General features: G+C 34.7%; 1 pseudogene; it reads left to right on the forward strand.

The window, feature by feature from the left end:
• Positions 1-1205: 1205 nt before the first annotated feature.
• Positions 1206-2075, forward strand: LOC141547261 (succinate dehydrogenase [ubiquinone] iron-sulfur subunit, mitochondrial pseudogene; annotated as a pseudogene).
• The last annotated feature ends 24375 nt before the right edge of the window (positions 2076-26450 follow it).

Below are 26450 nucleotides of genomic sequence, written 5' to 3' on the forward strand. Positions count from 1 at the left end.
CTCATTTAAAAATGTATGACTATTCATTAAATCATTGACCACTTCCAGTCTATTGGTTATATAAGTATTTTAAAAATTACTTTAATACATATTTACCCAATAGACCGGAAAAGTTCCTTTACTATATGATGTGCATTTTAAAAAGCTTGCCTACATAAGGAGTTACTGATCTGAGCCAGTGTTTTCTGCCAACTACATAATATGCATTTTAAAGAACAGCCTAATTATGTGCTTACCCAAGAGAACAAAGTTAATACTGAGGGTCAATAATTATTACATTCTATTGCTTTTTTTTTTTTGCTTAAAAGAAAAAAAAATAAAGATTGTATCTGCCTGCTTGTCTACTTTCTCCTCACAACTACTCCCATAAAAACATCCCTATGTGTAATTAAGCAAAATGCCCAATTCCTCATGGTCTCAAAAAGCCCCTAGATTACACTTTATATGGCTTATATGGCTTTCTACCCTCACCTTATTATCCTTAAACAATTCATCTTATTACTCTTTTCTTTTTTGTTTTATTTATTCAATTCATCAAATAAAAAATTAATATCAAATTCTTTCTTCCTCTGGAAGTTGAAGATCTGGTGATCCAGGTTCTGCTTGAGGATAAAGAAGGAGAATGAGAGGAAGGTTCCTGGCTCAATATAGGCTTGATTAAGTTATAAACAGCTTTCATTTTATACTAAGATGATGGTGGGCATTTCTCCATGAAAAATCTACCCCCTTTTCATCACTCCAAGTCCCTAATAGCTTAAATATAATGATTCTTATCTTAAATCCAAAATAATGTTTAGTAGAAAGAAAAAATACTAGAATTAAGGAAGTTTGGGGTAGAGGAAAGGGAGCAGGGGTTACATCAGGAATATTTAGAATCAATTCTCACTTCAGGCAACTCTGTAGAACTGAAGGATTACATCACAGACTCACTGTGTCTTCTTTGGTCAAAGTTGTGGCTATATTCAGAACTACTTACTTGAAGAAATCAGATTTTGAAAGGAGTGGCCAGCACTGGTGATAATGGTGCTATTCTTATATTCTTATATTATATTCTTATATATATATATTATATATATTATATTCTTAATATAATTGCTCTAGATTTGGGACTTCATCAGTGTGAGGAGTTCCTGTATGGAAATCTGTTTCACTAAGCAACTTCAATAATATAAAAAATGGGAGGGGAAGGTGATATCACAAGACAAATGGTAGTGGTGGCTGGAGTCCCCTTGAGGCGCAGTCTCATCCCAGGAATCACTTTGCTCACCAAAGTCCAGGCAAAGGTCTGGCAAGAGATCCAGATGGCAACCACTGTAGCTTCCCATCTCAAGAAATTTGCCATCTACAGAAGGGACCCAGACAACCTTAGAGATAAGCCCCAAATGCAGACATAGGAAAGCAATCTGAATAAATGTGACCTATAGTGTTAGATACATTGGTCAAGATTTAAAATAAGGTGGATGACAAAATGACCTTCCAAAGATAATTCTGAGAAGCATCTATGGTTCCTATGCAATGAATATAAATGGAGGCAACTCTGATTTGTCTGAGAATTAATACCAATTTCAACAAATTCTTTAAACTCTACCTTCTCTATAGGAATATGAAGATCCTTATCATAGATCTGAATGATTTCTATGCTGAGTAAAAGTCTACTCACTCTTACTTTAAGAAGGATGAATCCCAGGACAATAAGGAGCAGTATCTTCAATACATAGAATATCAAGAGAAAGTGGATAGAATCAATGAGATTGTACCAGCTTGCCTAGTTCCTGGTAAAATGGAAACAAATATTAGAAACCCATAATTCTCATATCTGCTTATGATAGGATGATTGACTCCACAGATAACTTCATAAAGGAGCTGATTGCCCTGTACTGGACTCATACTCTTTGTACCAATGTCACACCATCATGACCTACCGTACCAGGATCTTCCCTAAGGGACTGAATTCAGAAAAATCAATAGTTGATATAAAGAAGATTATGGCAACCTACAAGAAGAAGTTGTTGAACTGTTTAGTTTTTCCAGATTTAAAGTGTAACCCCACAGAGCTGAATTTAATTTATAACTGATTTGATTTCAGGATCCTGTTTTTCCACACATGTTACATGTCCAGTGACAACTGAAAGAGGTAAATAAAGAGTATACTACTTTATTAATAGAAAATAATTATTAATTCAAGGGATATTTCCACTTCGAATCATAAAACAGGTGATATCCTAACCCCTTCGCTAAATTACAAACAACAAAAATTAATTGAACACCTACTGTGTGCCAGATGGTGAGCCAGAAATAGGGAATACAAAGATGAAAGAAACAATCACCAAAATATTGGGGTTTAGCAAAAGCCTTGCTGTTCCTTCCTTCACAAAATAGGACACATTGGTGAAAGTTGTAAGCATAATTGTGAAACATTTTGTAAATATTAAGTTATTGATATTGTTGCATTTATATAGAGCATTTGGTATAGCAAAGTGCTATGTGAAAGATATGCAATGACAGTCATCAACATTAATCTAACTAAAGGAGTTTGGAAAATGTTCTCTTTTCTCCCTTTATTGGTCTGCCGTCAATATTTCATTCTCCTTGCATAGTAAAACTCATCTGCTTTGGTTTCTTTTATCATTCTCTGATACCTCAAGGCTTCAGTGCTAAAAGTGACAAGAAGATAAAAAGAAAGCTTGAAGAAATCCAGAAGATTTAATTTTTAACTTGTTAGGAGGTTTTTTATTATTAACTTCAGAATATACATCAATTCTCATTGGATATATATACTCTATTGGATATATATCCACGCAAATAGAGAGATTCTTCTTCTACCTCTTGTTCCACTATTACTATGAGAGGGAAATTTCTCATCCAGAAATATTATGTCTCAGATCATGGCATTTTTTTACATTCTTTTGTTTAGCATCTAGTTCTCTAGCATCATCTCCTCCTTCATCATGCTCACTGCAGCAAAGTCAGATAAGTCCCCAAAGTTTAGTAAGTTGGAGTGATCACTCTGAATTTTGGGCTCTGGGTAGGGAAATATATAGGGCTGCTATAGGGTTCCTTGTCACTGAGCTGTGACTTTCCTACTAGATGCAGGCAGTAGGAACTAAAGATGTATATCTGCCAATTTGGACTTAAAAAGCAAAAATGTATATAAATATTATATATATATATCACATGGTATTTCAAAAGTCAGTGCAATTAAAATATAAAATTGTCCTAAGCCTTTTGAGACACCATTAAAAATTGCATATATTATATATACATGTATATGTACATACATATATATGCTTATATACATACACAAATATATACACAGTATACACATGTATATATGTTATGTTTCATATATTATCAAAACATGTATATGTATGTAGGTGCATGTTTGTACATATACACATGTTTATATATCCAATCATTCCATTATTTCTACCATAACCTAACCAAAGTCTAATGGATTTGTACATTCCTCCAACATAGACCCTTATGGCTTTCCTTTTCTGATTTAAACTTTCAAAACTGCCTTGATATTACTTGTAATCTAATTCAACAATATAAAGAGATAATGTATTCAGTGTAACTTGCTATAGATCTATATTTTCCTGGAAGTATTCCTGGTCCTTGCATCTGAGAATCTTAGAGTCTGAAAATCATTGGAGATCACTGGAGATCGTTTAGGCAGACCCATAATTGAAAAGCAATATTATCTATAATATATCCACCATGTGGCCATCAAACATCCATTTGAAGTTTCTTCCAAGAGTGACCCTGAGAACACTGCTTTCACTATTCAAGGAGATACTATATGAATATAAAATCTTTATTCAGCACATTTTTAAATCATCAGAAATAATCTTCTAAGTTCCCCTAATTTCTAACTCATATGCTAACCTTTTGTGTCACTATTTTTGCTTCTGTTATAACCTATAAAAGTAAAGACAATGAAGTAGGTAGTTGTCAACCACTCAATACTCCATGTCTTACTATTATATTCCAGCATCTAAGTCTAATCAATCATGATTAATTATTTATAGTTCAGACTCCCCCTTTCCTCCTAGACTTAAGTTGTTTCAGTCATTCAAACCAAAATGATTATAGTTAAACAACAGTTTACTTAATTTTGATGACAGTATAGTAAAAAGAAAAAAATAATAGATGCATTATGATAAAATAATATTCCACTAATGCCCTAATTCCAATCCTTTCTCCCTTGTCTGAGAATTCAGGTCTTCCTGACTGCAGGCTCAATATTCTCCCTACTGCACCACCAGCCACTGATAAAGCACTGTGCTTTAAAAGTGACTAACAGAATGTTGATCTGCATTTGGAGAAGTTCCCACACCAGGAATTCCCTATGCCAAAAAAAAAAAAAAAATTAAAAAAAAAAAATAAAGGAGGGAGGGGGAAATATAAAATTATCATTTAATTTGTTTCAATAAAAGACAGAGGAAAAACAAATTGTAAATATAAAAAGAGAAACATAGTAAATTCATATTGATCATACAGATAACAAACTAAATCATTAAAAAATATTAAAATGTTCTCTCTCTTTATATATATATATATATATATATATATATGTATATACATATATATAGTGAGAAAAAAACCTGAAATTAAAATGTCAATTAATTCCTATCCCCTAGAATCCAAATTTATAAAACAATGAATAACCTATTCCAAGATAACCCAATATGAGAAAACTAAATTGAATGGGCTATTAACAGACAACAAAAGAGGGAAGAAACCCTTTTCCAATAGATGGACTTAAAAGTGAATTCTATCAATATTTAAATTTGTGTATACTATATGAATCCTCAAAAATCAAGAAAGAAGATACTCATCTTAAAAATTTTGTAGGATAAGTATTTTTAGATATATAAGATATTTTTAGAAAACTCAGAGAAAGAAAGTTATGAAAAACTGTATTAGTAATTATTGATGAAAATTTTTTAAAGAAAATGTTAGCTAAGATGTAATAGTTGAGAATCCAAATCCACTGAACAGGAAATTTTCAAAGGAAGAAATCCAAGCTATTGACAGCCATGTAAAATGCTCCAAATGATTTGTAATTAAATGTAAATTAAAACAAATTTGTTTCTACTTTAAATGAAATGAAAAAGATGACAAACAAGAAAAATGATAAATGTTAGAGGAATTTGGAAAAGCAGGCACATTAATATATTTCTGATGAAGCTGTGAATTAGTTCCATTCTGGAACTACAGCCATTCTGGAAAACAATTTTGCCATAAATATTACTAAATTGTATGTGCCCTTTTTTGACATGCATGCCAATACTAATTCTGTACTATGAAAAAAATCAAAGAAAAATCAAAATGATCTGTGAATCCAAAAATACTAATGGTGGCTTTTTTAGTAGTAGCCAAAATTTGAAACTAAACTCTCCTATTGGAAAATGGTTAAACAAATTGACCCAGAATATTACTGGGTCATAAGAATGACAGCAAATTAAATTTTGGCCTATGACAAAATCCATTGTGAAATCATGTGAAATCAAAAATCAAGGATAGCAACCATGTCTCAGCTAAGGTAATAGTTAAAATAGTGCTCAAAAGCACCATATACAATTAATTAATATCATGATAAATTATAAATGCACCAACTAGCACAGAATCCAGATATTTAAAGAAAGAAGTTAATTGATTTCAAGGAGGAAACAGTAAAAGTATAGGTCTAGGGACTTTAATGTACTTCTAGCAAACCTAGAAAAATTTAATGAAAAGATGAACAAAACTAAATAAAGGTTAGTATCAATAGAATTTTAGAAAAGTTAGCTATAATAAATCTTTGATGGCTACTGAATAGAAATAGAATGGAAACCTCAAAAAAAATTTTAGCCTTCTATGTCATTTTCACACACACACACACACAACTATGTTTTAGGGCACTCCTCCTTTTTATCCCTTACTTTGGTGTTTTTTAAATTTTGGGGGTAAAGCCAATGGAGCCCTTAGAGGGAAATGTATATATATTGCATACTTTTTATCAATGAAAGAGGAAAGTGCATGCCAATGAATTGGGCTTGCAATTAAAATAACTAGAAAAAAATCAACTAAATGCAAAACTAGAAAATGTGAAAATCAAAGAGAAAAACAAAATTGAAAGAAAATAATGAAATTAATAAAGTAAGAAACTACTTTTAAAGATACACAATATAATAGATAAACATTATTAAACACCTACTATATCCCAGACACTATACTAAGCAGTGGAGATACAAAAGGAGGCAAAATATAGTCTCAGTCTTCGAGGATGTCATTGTTTAATAGGGAGGAACACAAATAAACAAATATTCACAATAAAGCAATATAAAGGTAAATAATAAAGAAGGTAGTAATATTAAGAGGGATTGGAGAAGGCATCCTATAGAAGATGGAATTTTAGTTGGAATTTGAAGGAAGCCAGGGAAGTCAAAAGATGGAGATGGGGAAAGAGAGCATTGCATGCACAGGGCATGACCAGAGAAAATGCCTGGAGTCAAGAGATAGAATATGCCTTATTTGTGTAACAGCAAGGAAGTCAGTATCATTGAATCAAGGAATATATGGTAAGGAGTAAATTGTAAGAAGTTTGAAAAGGTATGCATAGAAGGGTTTGTGTATGAGACTACAATGAGTTCTGAATACCAGAGGATATTATATTTTTTCCTGGAGGCATTAGAGTCTATTAAGTAATATAATATATTGAATATATCATATGCTTTTTAAAAAGGGAAATAGTGTATAATAGAGATTTAAAGTTTCATACGAAATCTGCTTTTTTTCTGTTCTATTTTGTATATATGAAAACATATACAAGAAAATAATAAAAAAAGGAATGAAGGTTGTTAAGTATTACAAAGTCTCAATTTAAAAGACTGAAAGTTACCAGGAATATTTCATATTAATTAAAACATTAAAAATGTCAGTGAGACTAAATGAGTAAAATTCAAACCAGTGAGTGAAGCAGACTACTGTACAATTAGTCCAATAACAGAAACTACTACAAAGGGAACTCTACTGAACAAACACCTCAAGGAAAAATTGAAAAGCAATTTCATGGAAAACAGATTTAGACCAAGATTGTACACTATATACCAAAATAAATTTTATTGGATAGGGATAGTAACTAGACCTGCTATTTCATTAGTGTAGTGAGTCTATGATGAGGAAATTTTCTTAGAGAGTTGCCTAAAGCATTGTGAGAAGCCAATGACTTTCCATAGCCAGAATGTGTTATAGAGACTTGAATTCAAGTTTTCCTGGCTGTGAAGCCATCTCTCTAATTGCCCACTAGGCCACCCTCTCTACATAAACTCTAAAAAGGAAAAAAATTTAGATGAGAAGGAAAGTCCATATATTTCACTACTATAGTCCAAAAAAATTCAAAAAGAAAAAAAAAACATGACAAAAATATTAACTTTTAAAAACTTTGATGCACAAATTAAAAAGCTTTTGTACAAACAAAACTAATGCAAACAAGATTAGAAGGGAAGTAACAAATTGGGAAAATATTTTTACAGTTAAAGGTTCTGATAAAGGTCTCATTCCCAAAATATATAGAGAACTGACTCTAATTTATAAGAAATCAAACCATTCTCCAATTGATAAATGGTCAAAGGATATGAACAGACAATTTTCAGATGATGAAATTGAAACTATATCCACTCATATGAAAGAGTGTTCCAAATCACTACTGATCAGAGAAATGCAAATTAAGACAACTCTGAGATACCACTACACACCTGTCAGATTGACTAAGATGACAGGAACAAATAACGATGACTGTTGGCGGGGCTGTGGGAAAACTGGGACACTGATGCATTGTTGGTGGAGTTGTGAAAGAATCCAACCATTCTGGAGAGCAATGTAGAATTATGCCCAAAAAGTTATCAAAATGTGCATACCCTTTGACCCAGCAGTGCTACTACTGGGTTTATATCCCAAAGAAATACTAAAGAAAGGAAAGGGACCTGTATGTGCCAAAATGTTTGTGGCAGCTCTTTTTTGGCTAGAAACTGGAAAATGAATGATGTCCATCAATTGGAGAATGGTTTGGTAAATTATGGTATATGAATGTTATGGAATATTATTGCTCTGTAAGAAATGACCAACAGGATGTATACAGAGAGGTTTGGAGAGACTTGGAGAGCATGAATTGATGCTGAGTGAAATGAGCAGAACCAGGAGATCATTATACACTTCAACAACAATATTGTATGAAGACATATTCTGATGGAAGTGGATATCTTCAATATAAAGAAGATCCAACTCACTTCCAGTTGATCAATGATGAACAGAAACAACTACACCCAGAGAAGGAACACTGGGAATTGAATGTAAACTGTTTGCACTACTGTCTTTCTACCCAGGTTACTTATACCTTTGGAAAACAATTCTTACCGTGTAACAAGAAAATTGGATTTACACACATATATTGTATCTAGGTTATACTGTAATACATTTAATATGTATGGGATTGCCTATCATCTAGGGGAGGGAGTAGAAGAAGAGAGGGGAACATTTGGAAAAATGAATACAAGGGATAATGTTGTAAAAAAAATTACTCGTGTATATGTACTATCAAAAAATTATAATTATAAAATTTAAAAAAAAACCTTTGATGCAAAAGTTTGCATCAAAAATCTCTGATAAAAGTCTGACATTTAAAAACCTATAGGAGGGGCAGCTAGGTGCGCAGTAGATAGAGCACCAGCCTTGAATTCAGGAGGACCTGAGTTCAAATGTGGTCTCAGACACTTAACACTTCCTAGCTGTATGACCCTGGGCAAGTCACTTAATCCCAGCCTCAGGGGGGGAAAAAAAAGATATATCATAAAAACCTATAGGAAACTTGTATAAACCTACAAGAACATGTCATTCTCTAATAGACAAGTGGTCAAAGGATAAGAACAAATTTCAAAAGAAGAAACATAAATGCTCAGGAATAATATGAAATAATGAATCATTCATTATAAGAGAAATTAAAATTAAATACTGGCAAAGAGTGGTAAGAAATTGAAATAGCCAATGGTGAGTTGTTCGTAGGAAGACAAACACATTAATACTATTAAGTTGCTGCGACTATGAATTACTTCTATTTTATAAATAATTTTGAATTGTGCAAGAAAAATCACAAAATTATTAATAGTACTCTTTGATCCAGAGAACGCATTGCTGTCTTAGTTATTGAGAAAATGTCAATTCCTAAATGAACCAAAATATCCACAGCAGCATTACTTTTAAGCAACAAAAACCTGAAAACAAATTGTGTACCCATTGATTAGTGGGAAAGCTGAGAAAATTATGGTATTTTAATATAATGGCATATGATTATGCTGTAAGAAACAAAAAAAAATGAAGAATTCAGAGAAACTTGGGAATTATTCTGTGAAATGATGCACAGCAAAAAAAGAACCTACAGGATAATATTCAAAGTTAATGCAACAACAAATAAAGGAACAAAGATAGAGGTAGGTCCTAAAATTATATATCATTAAAGAAAATTCCAGACAAAGTAAGTCCCTGTAGCACTAGTATAAGATATAATCTTTACACTCTTATCTTAGAAAGTTGCTGTGAACTTGAAGCCACTGGTAGCTTTCCTAGAGTCACAGAATCAAAGTATGTTAAAGGTGGAATTTGAATCCAAGTCTTCCTGGGCTTCCAAGCTCTCTACTACCCTGTACTGCTTAAAAGATGACAGAATTAAGTTCTTATATAATTGCTCATTAGAATTCCAGATAAGTGATATAAAAATATAAGTCCCCCTTTCTGTTAAGAAATAGAAAACTATAAAAGTAGTGAGTTATTTTTAATAGGAATTTCTGGAAGGATCCAACTGTTCCAAATTATCTAGTGTTCTAAACATTCAAGAAAATCTCAGCCTCTGGAAAATTTTTATTTTTGTTTAGCTTTGTTTTTCCTGCCAGTTGTATAATGAACATTTGTGCAGAAAGGCATTGAGATTTGTAACTATTCATAGGAACCTCACTTTTCCTGACATCTCTGTCCTAGGAAAAAGCATAGTGCCAGACCATCTTCACTTCCACATGGGCCAGAAGTAGCAACATTACCACTCTTCTAAAAGTTATCAGTAAAGAGGCAAAGGATAAAGAATCTTAAATTTGGCAGTATTTAGCTGCTGAAAAAGTCCTCTGTGCATATATCGCTTTGTGCTAAAAATCATTGCAATACACATCCACATGAACCAAAAAGAAACAAAAAATGAACAGAATGAAAAGAAATTTGTAAAAAAAAACAATTTCCAAAGCATCCCTGCCATACCTGTAGTTACCCTGCTTTCCCAGGTCCAAAATCCCACATATTCTTCCCATATCCCACACTGTTTCTTAGAATGGCAGAGTCCTAAATTGGCAAATATGTCTCTAAGCCCTGTGGTTCCCATCCAAGCTTACCACTCTTCTTCCTAATAAACCTCAACAGACTGGGTAAAATGGCAACTGGGTGGTAGAGTAATTGTAAATTTAATCAGGCTTATGGTCCTGAGCTGAACTCAGATATGGTGCCCAGATGTTGATGCATAGGTCAATAACTGTCTGGCTACATCTTCCCCAGACAGATGACCTATTGGCAAACCCATAGGGAAATTCTTGTCAATATCCTCAAATCTCATGTAATCTTGAGGGACACTAAATTTATTCATTCCTATTTTGCTGATATCTACAGAAGCTAAGGAAGGATAGAGTAACTGGACTTGCAAGATGGGGAGAAAAAAATCTATTTCTGCCATTTACCTGTTATACAGAATCTTGGGCAAAACTTTAAAATATATAACAGTAGAAAAGTAAATATATGAGGAGTTGGTGTATTCAAATGGATATATATGGATAGGGATGATTTTTTAAATACTGGAATCATTTGAGAAATAAATAGACTGATGATGTAAATGTTGGCTCTTCCCTGAATGAGCTTTAACAATTTCTGCTTCCCTGCTCATCATTTTTCACTTTCTTCAAATCAAACCCAGACAAAAACTGAGGGTAAGGAACAAAGACCATTCTGATATCCTATAAGGTTGAATGAAATGTGGGGGTGGAAGATTGGGTGTTAATTGCCTCTGAGTGCTCCCACAGTTACTGATCAGCCACCTTCATGCTGGTGAGCATTTTAGCCTGCTGACAATTGGCATATTGCAGAACAAGGCACTGTTTTTCAGCTTTAGCTTCTTTCTTTTATCCCTCTAAATGGGGAGAGTAGTTGGTTTCTTTTTACCTACCTAGTAGACACATATTGATTGAGCTGGAAAGTTCTTAGGGTACCCCTTGGAGTACTAGGCTCCTCTAAAAATAAAGCAACTTTTCAAGTCAATTTTATTGTCATTACAAAGTATGTAGAAGAACACAGAAAAGAGTTATTACAAGCCAAGACAGAAGGACATATATGATAAGCTTTAAAGGCCATGTGAAAGAATCTAAACTTGTAGAGCATTTGAAGATTTATTGAGCACTTTCCTTACTAAAATTTCATGAAAGAGTACAATCATTATCCTCATTCCACAGAGTAACAAATAGAGGATTATGAAGGACAAGAGACTTGCTCACAGTCACAATCACAAAACTCTTACCTATCAAAACCAAAACTCAAAGCACAGGACTTGGGGGAAGTTTTGGAAAGATGGCAGAGTAGGTTGGTAAATTTCAAGGTCTCCCATTTCCCCCCACAAATAGAACAAATTTGTACCTCAGGGTTTACATAGACTGATGAAAAATCCAGAAGGGGGGCGGGACAGAACAGGGGTCCTCCAGGTACAACTCCATGATCTGAAGAAAGACCCTAGGCTGGGGATTAACCTGTCTGAAGCTAGCTCTGGGCTAGCTCAGCAGAAACATCAAGCAGGAACTCCTGGGGCTAGCTAACTAGCTGGAGTCTCAGCAGGAACCACAGAGACTTTCACTTCCCAGACAGTTTGTATAGTCGGGGTCTGAGTCTGGAAAGACTGAGCGAAACTCAGGCTAATTGGACTAGGTAAGTGCTAAGGCTGGGAGACAGGGATACTGCTGGCTTTGGACACTTGCAGGAGCAGGGAGCTCTTGGTTTGGTGTTCCGGGTCAGAGAGGAAAGCTAAAGGGAGCCTTGAGGCACCATCCCCCACCCCATTTATACTAATACCTCTTATTAAAAAGAATGAATCAGCAAAGATTCTATTCCAAAGAGTAATGTGAAATGACTCCCTGTCCAGAGAGAATTTATAGAAGAATTCAAAAATCAGATGAGAGACATTGAGGAAAAACTAAAAAGAAAAATAAAAACCATCCAAGAAAAACAAGATTATAGGGGGAAAAAATTAATCAACTAAAAAAGGAGGTAAAGAGTCTCAAAGATGAAAATAATTCTTTGAAAATTAGAATTGGACAAGGGGAAGCCAATGAAACTATGAGAGACTAAGAAATAATGAAACATTATAAAGAATGAGAAAATAAAATAAAATGTGAAACATTTCATAAGAAAAAGACAAATCTGAAGAACATATCAAGAAGAGAAAATATAAGAGCAATTGGATTGCCAGAAAGTTGTGACCTAAAAGAGAACCTTGATACAATAATGCAGGAAATAATCCTAGAAAATTGTCTTGGAGTGATAGAACATAGGAGGAAAATAGAAATGGAAAAAAAATGCTCTGATAACCAACTCAAAGACAGGTGGAAAATACATAGGAATATTATTGCCAAATTTGGAACCCCCAGATCAAGAGAAAATTTTGCAAGAAACAAGAAAAAAATTCAAATATGCTGGAGCTACAATTAAAAATGTACAAGATTTATCAGTAGCTACAGTAAAAGACTTATAGGTCTTGGAATCATATCTATACACAACCAAAAGAACTAGGCCTTTGGCCAAAAATTTCATTTCCAGCTAATTTATCTATAATTTTGAATGAGGAAAAATGGACATTCAACAAACTTATAGATTTTCAGGACTTTCTATCAACCAACCCCAAACTTAGCAGAAAATCTAATATATGAATCAATATCAAAGAGCTATTTTAGGAACTCAACATGGACAAAATTGTTAAAAAATGGACAAATTGTCTATTTTTTTACATGGGAAATGTATACTTAATGTTCAAGATTTATATAAACAATAGGGTAAGCTCAAAACAAACAAAGATTGGCAGAATAAAAGTACAAATAGTATTCATGTTATAGAAATGAAGTGCAGAGGAAGAATAGACACAAAGGAATTAGAGAAGGGGTAGTTCTCATGGTTCTGAAAGCCTACTTACATTGGGAATGGATTCAATAGGCAATACTACACATATGACATGAAAGGTATGGCACCTTCCAAAATCTATAAAAAAGTAAGGTGGGAGAGAGGGATAGGTAGATAGGCAAGCAAAGGGTGAGAGAAAAAGACCAGAGAGGGATTTCTGGGTGGGATGAGGTTAAGTAACAGTAAAAAAAAAAAAAAAAAAAAAAAAAGTCAAACCAAAAAAACACAGACCTTAATTCCAAAGTTAGTTTTTTTTTTCAAATGCTATTTTTATATACCCAATACAAAGATGAAGTCAAGGGACATAAGGACACTGGACTGAGTCAAAAAGGATGAGCATTGTCACTTGTGTCCTTGGTTAAAACATCTTTGGAGTTAAGTTTTCACATTTATAAAATTATTATAATAGTTGTCAAATGTCTACTTACTAGACCATGGCAGTCTTTCTTAAATTAATTCATATCAGTCACAGATATCCTCTATGAATCAATCACCAATAAAAAAATTACATATTGTATACTTTATATTCAAGATATAATTATTAAAATATAATTGATTCCAGAAACTACACATGAAAGTGAGTCTCAATATTTTATAGTCATACCTCATACATATTGAAGTTTTAAATTGGTTACCTTGAGATGTCAAGTGGATGTCTTACTATAACTTATTAATGATGGATGACTTCCCTAAGTCTTTTAAATTATCTGTCCTAGTTATTAAGAGCTAGAGATTGATTTAATTGAAATCAAAATGAACTCAATGTGTAAGGAATGAGACACTTTCCCAAGAGTTTATTTTAGTGACTGCCCACCTTGTTAGCACTTTGTCAGGCTCTACATCCAGCTCCTCAAAGGACTGACTCTAAGTTTACTATTTATTTATACATTTAATAAGAACAATAGTGATAGAATTTATATAACTTTAAGTTTTACAGATTACTTTAGGAGGTTATCTAATATATCCTTATTTTGTCCTTGAGAGGTAGGTGCTATTATTTGCCCCATTTTGCAGATTAGGAAACTGAAGCTGAAAGGGATTGATTTGACAGGGTCATACAGTCAGTCAGTTAATATCCAAAGAGATTTAAACTCAGGTCTTCTGAATTCCAAGTCCTGCACTTTATCCACTGTTATCTATCTTTTTTATTTTGGCATCTGACTCAGTAGACTACACCTGAAGAATGAGTTTGGGAAAATGGACTTGATCACAGCACTTGTTTATAGCTCTCTGGCTTTCTTATTTCCCTGAATTCTACCTGCTGGTGGCTCAAAAAAAACCAATCCCAGCCAAACAACTAAATAAATTTGGATTGAGAGGAGAGGAGAGAAAGAGAAAAGGAACTTTTACAATGTTTGTTTGGAAATCCCAAATCTTTAACTGTGTTACTATGTAAATGATATCATGATTTCTCAGCCAAGGTCAATTTTACTAGGGTCTAGTCCAGAAGCCCAAGAGAAAAAAGAAGAAATGTACTATAAGCTCCTTTAAATATGGGAGGGTTCTATAAGAGACAGCCACAGTTTTCTTAATCGAATTAGTATAATTCCAATGAGCATGTTTACAATCTCTTGGAAGGTATTCTTTCACTGTCTCCAAAAGATCATATCCTAAAGTTTCATATTATTCACTAGGGAATTCAAATTGATCAGTGATTTCTCTGATGAAATCCCACCTTCTTCAAGGAGCCTTTTCTGATTCTTCTTAAAGCTAGGACCTCCCCTCTTTGATTATTCCCAAGTTATCAGACACATTAATAGATCAGTTGATAGTCTTTGTACTGAGTATACAGGTTGTCTTCCCCATATAACTATAAGCTTCCTGAAATCAAGCACTATGTCTTACCTTTTTTGCATCCCTAATGCTTATTGCAGTGTCTGGCATATAGTAGGTGTTTTTAAAATGCTATTGACTGGCTGATCATTATCACCCTTTCCCCCTTTCATCTTCACTTTATACAAGCAAAGAAAATGCAAGGATAAGACCAGAATCTCATGGCTACTGAGAAACAAAAGGAATTTGAATTAAGAATTAAAGAGATGAAATACTCAATTTCTTTGTGCAGCTTCCATGTAGGGCTTTCATGGAAATATATAGCATAGGTTTCAAGAACTCAGAAGTCATTTCAATCTCCCACTTTCACAGATGAACAAATCCACTACTGAGAGGTTGATTAACTTGCCCAAGATGTCAAATCTAGGGAATGGCAAAACTGGAATTTGAACCCAAGTCCTCTGTCTCCAAATGTAGAGAGCCACAGATAGTGGGGGAATTCTGGATGAGGTAAAGACCCTTCAGCCCAGAGGGAACCTGATAACAATATCTGGTTCAGCTCCCGATTTCCCTTTGGTGGTCTCACCCTTCATGAGAAGTCAAGAAGTGTGTGAGCACCTGTGTTCTACTTGAAGCAAGGGCTATTTACAGTAAAGAGGCATTTACATATCAATGACAGAGTGCTTATAGTTAGCACTTGCACAGTGTGCTCTAGTGATATAATGGTTCTACAGTTAGCACATGCTCAGTATGCTGTAGTGATATAATCCTACTAAGGTATTTAAAGGCTGAGAGGACTTGAGATAAATGAACTCTATCTTTGACCATCCTCATGGGTCCCCTGCTTCTTCACTCCTCCACTAAGACCAAGGGCTCGGGCTGGTCTCGAGATCCTCCAGAGAGCTAGTCCAGATAGTATATTTTGGCATCATGGCATGGGGGCTCTAGAAAGCATAGTATATTTTGGCACCCCAACTTGGGGGCTCTAGAAAGCACAGTACATCCAAATATGCCACTCTTTCCACTATACCTGCTATACTTCCTTGCATGTTTCTCTGAAGAGATGCAGAATGTCTTTGCTTGATATCTATTGATTTATTCATTGAAGCTAATAAAATGAGGTAGAGTAAAAAGGAAGTAGATATGTTGAGAAGAGGGAGGAAAGTCACCTTGGGGAAAGTGGGTGGTGATTAGATAACTATTGCATAGGTTTAAGGATGAGTTGGATATGAGAAGGGGCAGAAAAAAATTATTGATGATGTGTGTTATTGGAAAGGAAATGAGAATAACATAAAGGAAAATAACTTGAAAGATTTCAGAACTCTGATCAGTGCAACTTCCCAGCATGATTTCAGAAGATTGATGTTGAAACACACTCCTTTTGTCAGAATGGTGATGGACTTGTAGTTACAAAATAGGACATGCTTTTTAAGAAATAAGAAATGCATTGGTTTGTCTTATTTGACTATCCTTATTTGTTACAAATATTCTATTAGAGGTTGGGGGTAGGATAGATAGTGAGCTGTTGGATGATGATAAAACTGAAAAAAGAGCACCAAGGAAACATTTTCAAAAATACACAAAACAAAACAAATCTGTAAAGGACAAACAGGACAATTTTGTTAATTTCTTGTTCAAATTTAACATACACGATATACGAGTCTGACATTTTATATGTAATTTGTTTATCTTTGTATGCTATTTTTTGGTCATAGTCAAATTTAGAAAAGAAAATAAAGAAAAGAAAAGGTGTGGGCCTGTCACCATTGAATAATGAGGGAAAAGAGAAAGACAGCCTGAGTGTTACATGTATAATTGAGAAATACTAAAAGAATCTAAAGAAGGCTTCTAGCACATTGGACAGCGTTTCTATTGAGAGAGACATTATTCAAAAAACATGAACAAAATCCTATAGTTTAAGAAGAAATAATAATAACTAATAATTACTAATATTTTTATAGTGTTTACTACATTCCAGGCACTATGCTAAGCACCTTATAATTATTATTTCATTTGATCCTTACAATTCTGGGGGTTAGATGATATTATCATCCCCATTCTACAGATGAAAAGCCTGAAGCAAAGAGAGAGCCCCAGAGTCACACAACCAATAAACAGATGCTCTATCTCTAGCCTGCTGCACTAACTGGCCACCAGAACTCTATTGTGCTTATTATCATTACAGTTGAATATTAACATTTACTCTAAAGATGATAACTGAGGAGTTGGACAGCAAAAGAGATAATATTAAACGGACTCTTCTTTTTCTAATGCAAAGTTAATCAGACATTTTATACCAATTTTGTATAATTAGTATTGCTCCACACAAATCTTCATACACAAAGGTATAACAAAAACTTCACTAAATCATTTCTTAATCAGCCTACTTTATTCCAAGTTATATCCTCTTTACACCCACACATAGCTATACCATTTTATAGACCAACCAGATATTATTGTATTTTTAATTTATGGAATAAAATAAGGATTTCCATAACACAGTACAATAAAAAAGATGATTGCACACAAAACTACTAATCTATTGTGCACAACCTGCGATTCCTTTCAAAAGGATACAAAATTATGATGCAAATTTTTCTTTATTTCCTCCCCTCACCTTTATTCTAGAATTAGCTACCATTAAACACAAATAGGTATTTGTGTATTCTAATAGCAGTATGTATAGAATAATTTTACACATACAACTATTTCTATTTAATGGTAGCTAAACAAAGAAGGTTAGAAACAGGAGATAGGAATTAAACAAAAGTTTACTTTCAAACACTTGCAGGAAAACTTGCAAGTGGAAGTCTTCCTGAATAGGAGGGCTTAACTTTCTAGGGGAGAGCTTACATACATAAAAACACACACAAAGAGTCTGGACCACGACACAATCATTCTTAGGTCTTAAGTTAACAATTTCCATGATAGGCCAGTGGGAACAGTTCCCAAGTTGATTGTCTCAACTCTTGCACTTTGTGATCATTCAGCGGGATATAGAACCAGTCAGCATTGTGGGAACAGGAGTTAGTGTGGCAGGAACAGAAGTACAGTATCTGCTTCGGTTCACTTGGCAGTTACAAGAAACAGGAATTGTGAGCATGTCAGGAGATGTGATGGATGGTTTTAAGCTGCAGTATGTTAGCTGCTTCTGACTCTCAGGACCTTGGGAAATATGGGAAATATTCTAATAAATCTAAACAGTTATTGATTAATATGAAAATCAAAAATCCTTCAGTGAACATCTGGTGTTGGTCAAAGCAATACACTTTGCCAGAAGGTGAGATTATTCAGAGTGCAAAGGATTGTTGTTACGCCAAGCTCAGGGCACAGCTTGCTTGCTTGCTAGGTTTCAGCTTTGGGAAACTGGGTTCCTAATATCTTGATAAAATAATACTGCTCTTGCTGTATACAAAGTTCTTTTGGTTCTGCTCATTTTATCTTCATGAAGTCTTTTACATGTTTTTGAGGCCAGGGATATAAGTACAAATATAAAAGTTCATTAATCTTTTCCAGTATTCTCTTAATGTGCAACAAGAAAATGGTATTTACACACATATATTGTATCTAGGTTATATTGTAACACATGTAAAATGTATGGGATTACCTGTCATTGGGGGGAGGGAGTGGAGGGAGGGAGGGGATAATTTGGAAAAATGAATACAAGGGATAATATTATAAAAAAATATATAATTTTTAAAAAACATTAACATAATACATTGTATTAAAGTAAATAAATGTACATGAAAGCCAAAAAAAAAATCTTTTCCAGTATTCTAAACTCTGGCTACATCCTTTACAAGTTTTTTCTGTCTGGCTGCATTTTAAATCTTTCAGGGTGACAGAATTTAGCTAACAACACAGACATTTACATTTTACAAAGACACACACAGACAAAATAATGAGGGATACAAACAGAACTGGTTCAGCAGAGACACACAAGTTACCCAAGTGTGTAGCCCCTTTCCTCAATGATTTACATTTTAGTGAGAGATTCAACATAGATAGATCAGTGGTAGTCATGGAGGGGAGTTTGGAGATTAGGTAACCATAAGAATGAGTGGAGCCATAGGACAGTAGGTATTCATACTCTTTCCAGTAGTAATGATAGTATTGATTTGATTCGTGTTACCAAAGCAAAAATAAGCTTCATTTTGTTACACATGGTAATAGGGCAAAGGGTGAGATGTTGGGGAAGGTTTGGTACATGGTGGGTAACAGGATAAGATATGAAGCAGGGGCCAGGGCTCTTTTCACTCAGTCACAAATGAGAACAGCTCATTATCATGGCAGAGTCCTCGGACTGAATGTTTTAACTTCCTTTGCAGTGAGATGGCATTGTCTCTAAAGATTTAGGCCTGGAAGTTTGCTACTGGTGGTGGGGAGAAGGGCAGCCATAGGCCACCTGCAAAGATGTTCACACTAGGTGTCAACTTTATATTATTTATATTAACATATTATTAATTAAATATACATAATATGTTAATTACTTTATATTAAACTATACTCATTCCTACATGCCTTGTTTTTATTTCCCTTTTTCTCCTTCCTCTTTTTTTTAAAGTAATTTTTTTAAATTACTGTTTTCCAGAATTGTTATTGTGCAGGTATATAATTCAGGTTGTTTAAGCTGGAGATTTTGAGGCTTAGGAAAAGAGTCTTATCTTTTCAGGATTATTTGATTTGCTTTTTCATCTGTTTATTTCAAGGGAATTAAAATTTTTCATTTAATTTGCTTGAACAATTTTACGTACTTAGCAAACTCCAAATTCATTATAAATGTAGGCACATTTTGCATTCTTCTGCTCTACTTCCATAATATTGTTTTGAATAACTGAGTGTTTTCAATTCAGGAAGATTTTGGAGATGACTGAAACTTTGTGGTGACAGTTCATCAAGAAATAGAATTTAATACTCAGTTTTGGGCTGAGTTCAAGAGGATTTAGTTATTAAAGTAGCACAATAAGGCAGCCTCATTAGAAGCCAGAATTATGCTGGGATCAATAGGGACAGCTTCATGGAGAAGCTGCAGGGTCATGTGTGTCACTGATGAAGTGATACCTCATTGAAATTAAAATATCTAAGCAATAAAAAATTGCCTTCATGGGTTACCAACCCTCAGAGACACACAAGTGACTCCCAAATCCCTTTTGGTCTCTCAGCACGTGCTTTGCATTGACAGTACCATGTATGACAGCAGAGTAGACCACTCATGGAAAAAAAATTGAACTAAAAGTGGCCCCATCTTCATGACAGCACCTAGATGAAGGTGGTTGTTGTTCCCTCACTGACAAGGTTAAATTGCAGAAGCCAAAAGACATGAATGAACCAAAAGACAATGAAGGGACACTTTTAAAAGCCAGTCAAACATAGAAAGGATTTACCTACATATCACTAATTATTTCTCGTGTTACTCCCAGGCTATAATCTTCTCTTCTTTGGAAGCCCCATGCTTGCTGACAGACCTGAGCTTCATTTCAATGGAGCAAAGTTACCCACAGTAACACTTCTATCCAGGAATTCTTGAATCCGATGATTACGGGATCTCATGGCTTACATCACTGAGCTGTGGCTATACTGGATTTCCATTCTGGAAAAACAAATGGATTTATATTTACAATGGACTTGAGCCTTGATAATAAAGGAAAAGCAAATATTCTTTATTTTGTACCAACTTTTCAAAGTGTCCTTCCAAAAGGAATGTCTGTGTAAGACTGAGAAAATTGATGGTAACAATGATGAATTCATTGCAAATTGCATTTCCAATGTTTTAAATACTTAGGAGAGAATGGCTAACTAAACTGACAATCTGTAAAAATTATAATTTTGTTTTCCAGATAAAGAAATCATGTCAAAATAAAATAATTATTTTTTTATGTTTAGAAGCATAAGACTCTCCCAGGGAGAAATTAAGGCAAATACTACAAATTAATGCTTTTTTCTTCAGAGAGTCACAATAATACTAATTACTTGTGGAAAGTTTGTTGAAATTAGAGTCAGGTGACCTGGATTCCAAACAAGTTCTGCCATATTACTTATGTAACTTTTTGACTTTTCTGATCCTCGGTTTCCATCTCTATAAATGATATTTGAGACAATGGACTAAGTGACTTCTAAGGTCCTTTACAATTCTAAATCTATGTTTCTATAACTGTAGGATTTGCCATGCTTTTAAGAACAGTGATACGGTCTCCCTTTTATAAATTGGATACGAAGCTTGTGAAATACATTAAACTTCAAAGTTCCTAGTGTCATGGTATTTAGAACTGAAATGGTTGAAACAATATCTAGTACAACCTAAATGTAGGTAACTTGAGAAGGATTCTTGCATGAGTTTGGGGGCAAAGATTGCTGGAGATATAGTTTGATGGAGACAGTATTTTCCCCTTAGTTAACAACTCAGTGCAGTTTTTTTTAATTCCCCAAAACCCTGTCCCATACTCAATTCTCTTTCAGGGGAGAAGACAATACTATCTCCTTCAAATTGTATATTGTAGGAATTCATACATCCAGGCTCCAAATTTTCTTTTCATCGGAAGCAGTGTCTCAAAGCTTGCGCATCTTCTCACTTTTACAAGTGTAGAAACCAGGATCCAGAAAAATAAACCAACTTCCTTGTCTCCTAGGTAGTAAGTAGCAGAATCAGGTTGAGTTGATGGGATAGCAACAACTAGTAACTGTCATCTTAAAACAAATAAACAAAAAAAAAGAGTTCTAGATTAGGAGTCAGAGAATTTCTTTTTCCAGCTCATTTTACAAATGTGAACACTGAGGCAAACAGGGTTAAGTGACTTGCCCAGAATCACAGATTAACAGCATCTGAGCCCAGGTTTGAACTCTGGAGAATAAGTCTACAGATTTGGAATTATAAAATGTTATAGAAGTATGCTGACTTTCAAATCTTAGCTTTGCCTCTCATAACCTGTGTGACACTGGATAATGCATTTAACCCCGGTTGGATATAGGGAATGTTCAGAGAAGACTGGTACTGCTGATATGAAGGCTACCTCAGTTTTCTATTTCATTAAGGGAATATAAAGGAACCAAGCAATCATGAAGTACCTATTATGGTCCAATACTGCATTAAGCATTCTTGACAATTATAATCTCATTTTATCCTAACACTATCCCTACCAAATGGGTGCTATTATTATCTCCCATTTTAGAGAAGAGGAAACTGAAAGTTAAGTGATTTGCTCAGGATATCATAGTAAGAAACTGAGGCTGGATTTGCATTCAGGTTCCTCCCCTCTGCCCCCCATTCCCAGCATCTTATCCACTGCTCAAATAGTTGCCTCTGCAGCTATATATAAAGAAGTTGAACTCAATCATTCCTAGGAACCTTTTAGATATCAATCAATGATTTTTGTGGAAGGAAAAAAAATATCTTTGGTCAAAGAATTCCCAGGAATTCTTCTTGTAATCGTAAAATGGATATGGCTGGTTTATATTTGGTGCTTTCCTCCTCTATTCTGTACCTCTACTGGTCTAGAACATATAAAGCATACAGAAGCAACCACTTCTATTTGTCTTAATTTAGCATACTTCTATAACATTTTATAATTCCAAGTCTGTAGACTTATCCTCCTGGGCTCAGATGCTGTGTGATCTGTGATTAAGTCACTTAACCCTGTTTGCCTCAGTGTCCACATTTGTAAAATGAGCTGAAAGAAGAAATGGCAGTCTACTCCCATCTCTTCACCAAGAAAATCTCAAATGAGGTCATGAAGTATCAAACATGACTGTACAAATGAAAAACCCAAAAAATCATGATCCCAGTCTGTGACTTTTTCATAAATAGAGATTCACAACCATATTTCCAGAGAAATACCTAATTAGCCTAGTTTGGAATCAGTACTCATTAGTATCTCTAACATGATTCACTATGTCATACAAATTTCCTAATTCCTTCCTGCCACCACAGAACAACAAAATAATATCACTAGATATTTCTCTTCTCATGAAAATATGCAAGGAAAACACGGTGCCCTTATGTACTGGCACACGTCACTGTAGAAGGAGTTGACCTAAAAGAAATGCTCAGACTCCCACAAAATGCCAAGTGTTGAAAGAATCCAAGACACTGGGCATGAGTTCCAGCACAATTATCCTAGCTAAAAAATGTGTGAAAATGTATTTAAAATGTGTAAGAAAAATTACACAAAATCATTACTTTGCAATAACCTTCAACAGCAGTTTAGGAAAAGGGGGGTGGAGGATTGAGCAGTTCACCAGCATTGGATGAATTCCCAATGCTTGCTGACATAGACTCGGGTTAACCACTATCAGGGAACTATAGCAAATGAGAAGTCACCTGGCCCTATATACTGCCTCTGTGAAGTCATTCCAGCCCTACTAATCTGGATCTGGATACTAATGCTGTTGTGGTTCAGTCATTTCAGCTGTGACCAACACGTCTGATCCTATTTGGGGCCTTCTCAGTGAAGATACTGGAGTAGCTTGGCATTTCCTTGTCCAGCTCATTTACAGATGAGGAAACTGATATAAATAGGATTAAGTGGTCACACAGTTGGTAAGTGTCTGTGGCAGATCGGAACTCAGGTTCCTAGAGAGTTCCTGACTCCTGCTGCAGCATTCTAGCCACCTTCCACGGGGGCTACTCTTCTAGATATCATATCTATTACACTAATATGCCTATATGTATTTGATATAGTATCTATAGTGTTACAGATAGCTGTAGTGTCTGGAAGAACAGCTAAGTGATGCAATGGATAGTGGAGAGACAGTCAGACAGACATAGAGACAGAGAGAGATAGATATAGAGAAACAGAGACAGAGAGAAAGACAGAAACAGGGACACAGAGAGAAAGAGACAGAAACAGAGACACAGAGAGAGAGAGCAAACAGAGACAGAAAGAGACAGAGATAGAGAGACACACAGAGAGAAACAGAGACAGAAAAAGACAAAGATGGAGACAGATAAAGAGACAACAAAAGAGAAAGAGACAGAGAGATAGCAAGAGGGAAATAGAGAGAGAAAAAAGCAGAGAGGGAGAGGAAAAGAAGAAAGGAGAGAAGGATTATAGTACATTTATAGTCATGGTTTGGGCAGCTAGGTGGTACCATAGTCCACAGAGTGCCAGACCTAGAGCCAAAAAGACATCCTCCAGAGTTCAACTCTGGACTCATATACTTACTACCATTATGACCCTGGCCAAGTCAATTAACGCCATTTGCCTCAGTGTCCTCATTTGTAAAATGAGCTGGAAAAAAAAGAAATGACAATCAACTTCAATATTTTTACCAAGAAAATCTCAAATGAGGTCATGAAGTATCAGATATAACTGAATGAATGAAAAAAAAAATCAATCATGATCCCAGGACATCATTTGTCTAGTCAGAGTAATTTGGGAGCCTTGGGAGCATAAGACTTTTATTAGAGGAATATGTCACCATTTCCCACTACTTAGGTGAGAGGGGCAGGGAAATGCCAATCAGCTTGAAAATTAGGAGCTCTAGCTCTGAAAACTGTAGCACATCAAATAGAAAGGATTCCGGAGAAAAAAAAGAACAAAAATGAGAAAATAGCAATCTGGAGGAGGGGGTGGTTAGTAGAGACATCATTTCTGGTTTAGAGAAAGACCGTGTTTGAAAATCCTGAAGGTTTTCCAGATTGAGTACATAGAATTTCTCTTTTGAGCGAAGGCTTATGATAAACAATAAATCTAAGAAGCAGTATCAAAGAAAGTGTCAGACACTTTGGTTTTTTGATAGTTTTTAAAAATCCTTTTTGGATGCCTTTTACTCTTTTTATACCACGATGATTTCATTTCACACATCCTAACCCCCCCCCAACTCCTACACACAGAACCCTTCCTTGAAAACAGGGAATAAAACAAGTCAAAAAACTCAACTCTGTTTGACAGATCATGCATCATTCGGCACCTTCAGTCCACTACCTCTCTAATGAGAGGAAAGTGTCCTTCATTATCTGTTCTCCTGAACTAAGATTGCTCATTTAAATTAATATGAATTTGGGTGCCTATTAGTATTTTTGTTTACAGTATTTTTGTCATTATTATATTATTCTCTCATTTCAATGGCAGACATTTTGGACAGCAACTTCAGTGACTAATCAAAAAAGATATAGGACAGAGATGCTTAGTGCAGAAGGGATTATTAGTCCCAACTTTGTCAAGTAGCCAAAAAAAAAAAAAAAAATCACAGTAAAGACATTTTTCAAGAAGACTTCCTTGAACAAGACGAGTTCCCTGGGTTGCTTGCCTTTATCCTTATGGCCTCTGAGGATCAGGATTATCAGCAAACTGTGAGCAAATGTCAGCATGATGAAGTTCCATGTTGTTCCAGTTACAGTAGAAAAGGAAATTGAGTGAGGAACCAGTGTCATGAACAGTGTTTCAAATAAACAAACGAAAGAAGCTGTTCTGCATATATGCAAGGATTTTATGACTAATGGAATCATAGCATGTCAGAAATAAAATCAACCTAAAACTTGTCTAATTCAATCCATTTCTAAAGAAACTGAGCCTCTGAGAAGTTACACAAAAATCATGTAGAGTCTACCTTTATAAGACCTATTCCTACCTGTTCACTCATATAGCCACTCCCCTGGTATAGATACTCTGAAGCTCTCATCCAGATGGTTTATTTGTTTGAGCACTGAGAAAGCTAATGGTTAGAAAATTGGATCTGGAGTCAGGAAGGCCTAAGATCAAGGGTGATCTCAGACACTATAAACTGTGTGATCCTGGGGGAATCACTTACCATCTGTCCCCATCTGTAAAATGGGGATAATATCAGTCTCCAAGGGCTGATGATGGTAAGGATAAAATAAAAATGATATTTATATAGCTCTTTGCAAATCAAAGTTTAGTAGCTGATATTTGTTTATTTGATTGATTCTCCCTATCTCACCTAGGCTTGAAGTATAGTGATCAGAAATGCCCAATCCCAATGCTGATTGATTTAGCACAGGAGCTTCTTCTAGTCAGGAAATTAATTCCTCTGCCAATGTAGGAAGGTCCCTTCTCTAAAACTCTCTGCAGTCTTAGAGTAACTAGTAGAGTAAATAGGAAAATTTAGGTAATTACCTAAAGTTTTAATGGATCATGTGACTTGCCTAGGAGCAAAGGATCAGAAGTGTCAGAGATTGTGCTTGACCCCAAATCTTCAAGGCTTCAAGACCTGCCTCCATTCAGTATACACAAGCAGTTTTCTTCAGCTCACTTAATTGGCTAATATTCACTGTGATCATAAAAAAAATTCAAATGAGGACACAGAGAGAAAGAAACTCTGAAGTAGGAGAATTACTCTATTTTCCCATATTCCTCTGCTTGGAATAAAAAGATGGGGTAGATAAGACATCTTCAGCATGCAAAACTGAAGGAAAAAATTATATACATATATACACAGACATTTATATGATATACATACATATATACATATATACACAGACACCTTTATAT

The sequence above is a fragment of the Sminthopsis crassicaudata genome, chromosome 6, assembly GCF_048593235.1.
Source record: "Sminthopsis crassicaudata isolate SCR6 chromosome 6, ASM4859323v1, whole genome shotgun sequence".
In the NCBI taxonomy this organism is placed as follows: Eukaryota; Metazoa; Chordata; class Mammalia; order Dasyuromorphia; family Dasyuridae; genus Sminthopsis; species Sminthopsis crassicaudata.